Source organism: Trachypithecus francoisi, unplaced genomic scaffold, assembly GCF_009764315.1.
Source record: "Trachypithecus francoisi isolate TF-2019V2 unplaced genomic scaffold, Tfra_2.0 Lachesis_group4, whole genome shotgun sequence".
NCBI lineage: Eukaryota > Metazoa > Chordata > Mammalia > Primates > Cercopithecidae > Trachypithecus > Trachypithecus francoisi.
The window spans coordinates 118062673-118068672 of record NW_022681469.1 but is presented as its reverse complement, the minus strand read 5'-3'; the positions used below and the strand labels follow the sequence as shown (position 1 = coordinate 118068672).

At 51.9% G+C, this 6000-nt stretch overlaps 1 protein-coding gene across 2 annotated transcripts in view; it reads left to right on the top strand.

The window, feature by feature from the left end:
• The first annotated feature begins 419 nt into the window (after positions 1 to 419).
• The window catches only part of LOC117072480 (NADPH--cytochrome P450 reductase), a 76720-nt gene continuing 71139 nt past the window's right edge, over positions 420 to 6000 (top strand). Inside the window, exon 1 of one of the 2 annotated variants that reach the window (XM_033192682.1) lies at positions 420 to 529. The gene's annotated coding sequence lies outside the window, so the exon portion shown is untranslated. The other variant, XM_033192684.1, reaches the window with a different exon arrangement.

Below are 6000 nucleotides of genomic sequence, written 5' to 3'. Positions count from 1 at the left end.
AATGAATGCCCTCCGCCGTCAGGCTGGGAGGGAACCCAGGGAGACGACCTGGGCCTGAAGCCTCGCCAATTTCAGGTGAGGAAACAGGGCCGTGGAGGAGACAATGTGGCGATCACGAGATAGCGGCGGCCCGAAGGAGGAGGCTAGACCTGCGGGCGCACAGCCATGGTTCTGCGGTGACCCCCGGGAGGGTGGGCAGCTGGTCCGGTGAACTGTAGAGTCGGAGCTGTAGAAGCCGCAGCCACTGAGGCCAGGAGACCGACTCCGCCACCCATGGAACAACGCACTTTCATTTCTCCGCGGGGCGACCCTGAGGAGCCGCGAGGGGGCGTGGCCGGGCCGTACCAAGAGCGAGGATTTGCAGGGGGAAGCGCGGGGCTCCGGGAATGCGCGCGCGGCTCGAGTGGGCGGGGCAGCGGCCCAGTGGCCACGCCCTCACCCCCGCGGCCGGCGCGGGCCGTGGTAGCGCCTCAGTGGTGAGGGCCTGCGTCCTGCCCAGGTGCCCCAGAAAGCAGCCGGACCGCCCGCGGTGAGTGCTAGCTTTGGCGGCGACTGCTGGGTGGGTGAGGTCGGGCCCCGGGACTCGGAGTTTGCCGGGCGCCTCATTTCGCCGCGGCCGCCTGACTCTCCGCGTCGGGGTGGGCCCTCGGGCCGGGGCGCTGCGCGTCTTGCCTGACGCTCGGGCGGAAGGCATGGCTCCCACCCCGGCCCTCCTCCGCGTCGCCCTTTCCCTAGAGCTGACCTCCCGCGGCGGCCTGAGGGTCGACTTTTCCACAGCCTGGGCCGAGAGAGCCCGGCAGGCCCTCGGCTGAGGGTCGGGGCTCGGTATCTCAGGGCTCGGGGTCCAGTCCCCGCGCCGCCGCCCCCCACGGGCTAAGCCACTTTAACTCTCCGAGCCTCAGTTTCCCCATCTGTACGATGGGCCTCGGGAGGCAGCGAATTCTGGGGGTACTTAACGTGAGAGGCTCTCGACGCATGCTAATGGGACCCGAATCTGACCCTGCAGCATCAGGTGGGCTCAGTGGAGGGATCACGAGAGCCCCCCTGTCCGGCCTGCATCCCTGAGGGCAGTGCACCTCGCAGGCAGGTGTCTCGGCGGCCCCCACAACACAGGTACTCGGCTCTCCTGGGGGAGCCGGGACACCCTTAGCTCGGGAGAGCAGTTGGGTAAGAGTTCAAGGTCTCTTGGGCGCCAGGGGGAGGAGAGTGGAGGTTTCGGTGAGCTTGACCTCGACTTTCTGCGTATTGTTTTTCAAAGCGAGTTACCCTTGTGTGAACTGGTGACCAGTAATAAGGAGTTTGGGGCTGTTTCAATGAAAGTGGCTGTCTCCTCTCTTAAACCCATAAAGCTGCAGCCTTGCCTTCCCTCTGAGCTTGGCCAAGCTGGAGAATGATGCCAGCACAAAGGGAGACAGGACTGGACTGGGTGGCCCTGGCTTGGCTTTGATTCTTGGCGCAATAGCAAGATACCTCCTGGAGCCTCTGTTTCCTGATCAGTGGGTCGGGTAGTAAGACAGCCACCCTGCTCTCCCCACAGGGTTAAGATTCTGAGGATCAAGACAGGGTCCTAGAGAGTGGCATCGAGAACTTTAATCCTCCTTGTAAGCAGAACGTTTATGGAACCCTCTGGAATCCAGTACCCCCCACCATTGTTCACTGCTGTAATTCCTCAGGCCTTGTTTTATGGAGAAGGCATTGATTCATTAACCATTTGCAAGTTCTACCTGCAGAAATCCCCTTTGAGTGGTTATGGGGTTGGCTTGGTCAGAAGAACAGCTCCAAAGGCCCAGTTAGTAAACCAGGGAACCCAGAAAGGTCCACTTCCTTTTTTTTGGGAGGAGGACTGTCTTAGGAGTTCTTATTTTCCTTTTAAGAGAGTGGTTTTTGAGCTACTTGTGCCCTTCATACTATCTAATGTTGGAAACTGTTTTGCTGAGCAGATAGCTTATTATAAAAAATATTTGTACAACATCTGCATTTCAGACAATGGGATGCTAGCTGCCAGTTGTGTGGTGGTGTGGAAACTTAGGAGTGGTCTTAATTTTCCAAAATTCTTCCGGTCTAGCACTTGAAAAAAATAATAGGTAGATTTGAAATGCAGCAACCCAGGGATATTCCTGAAAACCGCAGCATTGACCACAGCCAATGAAAATCAGGTGTGGATCGTCCTGGGTAGTAGGAGTTTGCAAATGCCACAGAGGGTGTTTGCTGCCTGACAAACCTGAATTTTAGGACCTGCCGTTGGTTGACTCTGAGTTGATCCACCCTTAACCCCTTGAAAATTAGGATCTGTGTTAGGTAAGTCTGTGCATAGTTGGGAGACAGGCCAATTGAAATCAAAACTGCTTGGCAAATCCAGAACGTTTACTCATGAAGTCCATGGAACACTTCAAGTTAAAAATAATTTAACTCTTACAGAACTTTTTTTTTTTTTTTTTCTGAGACAGGTCTCACTCTGTCGTGCAGGCTGGAGTGCAGTGGCGCAATCATAGCTCACTGCAGCCTCAACCTCCAGGATTCAAGCAATCCTTCCTCCTCAGCCTCCCAATGAGCTGAGAGTACAGGCACGCACCACCACACCCAGCTAATTTTAAAAATGTTTTTGTAGAGATTTGGTTTTGCCATGTTGCCCAGGCTGGTCTCAAATTCCTGGGTTCAAGTGGTCCTCCTGCTTTGACCTCTTAAAGTGCTGAGATTACAGGTGTGAGCCACCGTGCCTGGCTTTCTTACTTCTTTCTTTTTTTTTTTTTTCTGATGGAAGTTCATGAAGTTATAGGACCTTTCATGGTTCCAGAGAGACTGGCCACCCCTACAAGAGCCTCAGCGTCATTGTGCTTTAGGGAGGAGCCAGAGAAACAGGTCAAGCTCTGGCACTAGCACTGTGTGTGGCCACAGCTGAGCATGTTGGGATTTAACTTTTTTTTTTTTTTTTCTGAGACGGAGTCTCGCTCTGTCGCCCAGGCTGGAGTATAGTGGCCGGATCTCAGCTCACTGCAAGCTCCGCCTCCCGGGTTTTCGCCATTCTCCTGCCTCAGCCTCCCGAGTAGCTGGGACTACAGGCGCCCGCCACCTCGCCCGGCTAGTTTTTTTGTATTTTTTTAGTAGAGACGGGGTTTCACCGTGTTAGCCAGGATGGTCTCGATCTCCTGACCTCGTGATCCTCCTGTCTCAGCCTCCCAAAGTGCTGGGATTACAGGCTTGAGCCACTGCGCCCGGCCTAACTTTTTATTATATGTCAGACTCACTTAAAAATTAAAGTTAGAAAAAGGTGAAATGGAGAAATGACAGTTTTCTTTTTATTTTTTTTGAGATGGAGTCTCACTCTGTCGCCCAGGCTGGAGCGCAGTGGGCTCACTGCAGCCTCCACCTCCTGGGTTCAAGCAATTCTCCTGGCTTGAATTCTGCCTCAGCCTCCGGAGTAGCTGGAATTACAGGTACCCACCACCTGGCCAAAGATTTAGTGCTCATTAGCACACAGTCTCCCAGGTGGCTACAGTCTTAAAAGACTTTAAAATGCCAATTCTAGGCTGGGAACAGTGGCTCACGCCTGTAATCCCAGCACTTTGGGAGGCCAAGGTGGGCAGATCAGTTGAGGTCAGGAGTTCAAGACTAGTCTGGCCAACATGGTGAAACCCCGTCTCTACTAAAAATACAAAAATTAGCCGGGTGTGATGGTGTGCAGCTGTAGTCCCAACTACTCAGGAGGCCGAGGCAGGAGAATCACTTGAACCCGGGAGGCGGAGGTTGCAGTGAGCCAAGATCACGCCACTGCACTCTAGCCTGGGTGACAGAATGAGACTATCTCAACTCCCTCCCCGCCGCAAGAAAAAAGACAACTTGTTTTGCTGTGCAGTTTTGTAATCTGGCATTGGGCAGAAATTTGGACCCGCCAGGCAGGTGGGAGAAGAGTCAGAGGTCACTTACCTGCTTGCACAGGCCACCGATCTATACCAAACCTTAGTTTCTTCATTAGTAAAGTTAGAGAAAGAATCCCCACTCCACCTGCCTCTGGAACAGCTCAGAACGTGTTCCCTTTCAACAGTGGGTCCTTCTTCCTCTTCTTGGCACTGTTTGGATCCCTGTAGCATGACACACAAAAAAGCACACATTCAGCCTTAGGATATGTGTAGGTTCTGGTTCGGGCACTTGAGAACTCTCACAGGGAGGGAAGTAAGCATACAGTTCAACAAGAATGGCACGGTGTGTTGCATTCATTCTCGAGATGATGGGGTGAGGCTTTTATTAGTGCTGAGCCTGCTGTTTGTTTCCACAGCAGGGCTCCAGGGAAGAGGTGATGTTTGAGTAGGGTCTCGGAGGATTGCTAGGAGTTCTCTGAGCCCACCCAGGCACACCAGCTCTGGGGGCGTGTAGGATGTAGGTTGCATGAGGCTGAGGTCGCATGGTAGCACTTGTCTGAAATGGTCTTAGGAACCATGTGAAGAGATGGGGAGGCATTTTAAAAGGTCAGGGTGATGTGACTAGCTCGGAACAGTGGTTTTTTTTCTTTCAGACAGAGTCTCACTCTGTCACCCAGGCTGGAGTGGTGCGATCTTGGCTCACTGCAACCTCTGCCTCCTGGGTTCAAGCAATTCTCGTGCCTCAGCCTCCTGAGTAGCTGGGACTACAGGTGTGCACCACCACACCCTGCTCAGGAACAGTGTTCTCTTGTACTGAATATTCTCTTACTGCCTAATATCCTCTCTGGGTGAATGAACAACCATTTGGGAAATTTTTACCGTGCCTAAATTTGTAATCGTACTGTTTTAGAGCTCTGTATCTTAAAAGTCTTTCCTCCTCAAGCGAGATGTTTACGTCAGTTGTGTTCTTGTTGGGATTAGTGTGCACACGCCTGTCTGTATCTGTGTGTGTGTGTGTGTGTGTGTATATGCATGAGAGAGGGAGAGAAGATGGTGAAATTCTATGGGGCAAACCATGGTTCTTTGCAGATCGGTGGCTCCAGTTGGTTGGATTCACTGGAGCCACATTCATCAGTTTGTTTCTTTCTTTGCTTTTCTCTCTATTTATTTATTTATTGTTATTTGTAGAAGGGGGGGGGTCTGGCTATGTTGCCCAGGCTGGTCTCGAACTCCTGGCCTCAAGTGAGCCTCCTGTCTCAGCCTCCCAAAAAGCTGGGATTACAGGCATGAGCCACCGTGCCCAGCCCAGTAACTGTTACTTCTGACGCTGGGCGGTGTGGCAACTCAGTTGATGCTTGGATGTGTTGTGAACAGAGCCCCGGGGAACCTGATCCTTCTGGTGGCTTGTGCAGCAAACCGTTGATGTGGGAAGCTTATTTATTTCACTTGTAAAGAGGTGACTTGGATAGAGGGATATCTAAGAACTGTCCTTTAATTGGAGTGCTGGAGGGTGTGGCATTCGGACCTCCTTTGTGCAGCATCTGTACATAGCTGAGAGAATTGTACACGTAATTTCCCGAAATGCGTCAGTTTCAAGGCTAACCTAGAATATGTTGGTGGCCAAGCTGTGGACTGTTCTCCAAGAGTTGAATTCTGTTTTTTTTTTCTTGAGACAGAGTCTCACTCTTTCACCCAAGCTGGAGTGCAGTGGTGTGATCTTGGCTCACTACAACCTCTGCCTCCCAGGTGTAAGCAATTCTGCTTCAGCCTCCCATGTAGCTGGGATTACAGGCGCATGCCACCACACCGGTTAATTTTTTTTTTTTTTTTGTATTTTTAGTAGAGATGAGGTTTCACTGTGTTGGCCAGGCTGGTTTCAAACTCCTGATCTCAAGTGATCCACTCGCCTCAGCCTCCCAAAGTGCTAGGATTACCAGGCGTGAGCCACTGTGTCCAGCTTAAGAATTGAATTCTTTAGGAGACATCTGGTAGGAGAATAGAAGGGGAAAAATTGCCTTTTGTCTACTTGGATGTAGTAACGGGGAGGAAGATGGGGCGCCGTGGGGCGTGTCCTCTAACTTGGAACAGACGTAATTTATTTCTAAGTGAAAGTTAGGACCAGTGCTTAGTCATTCTATTTATC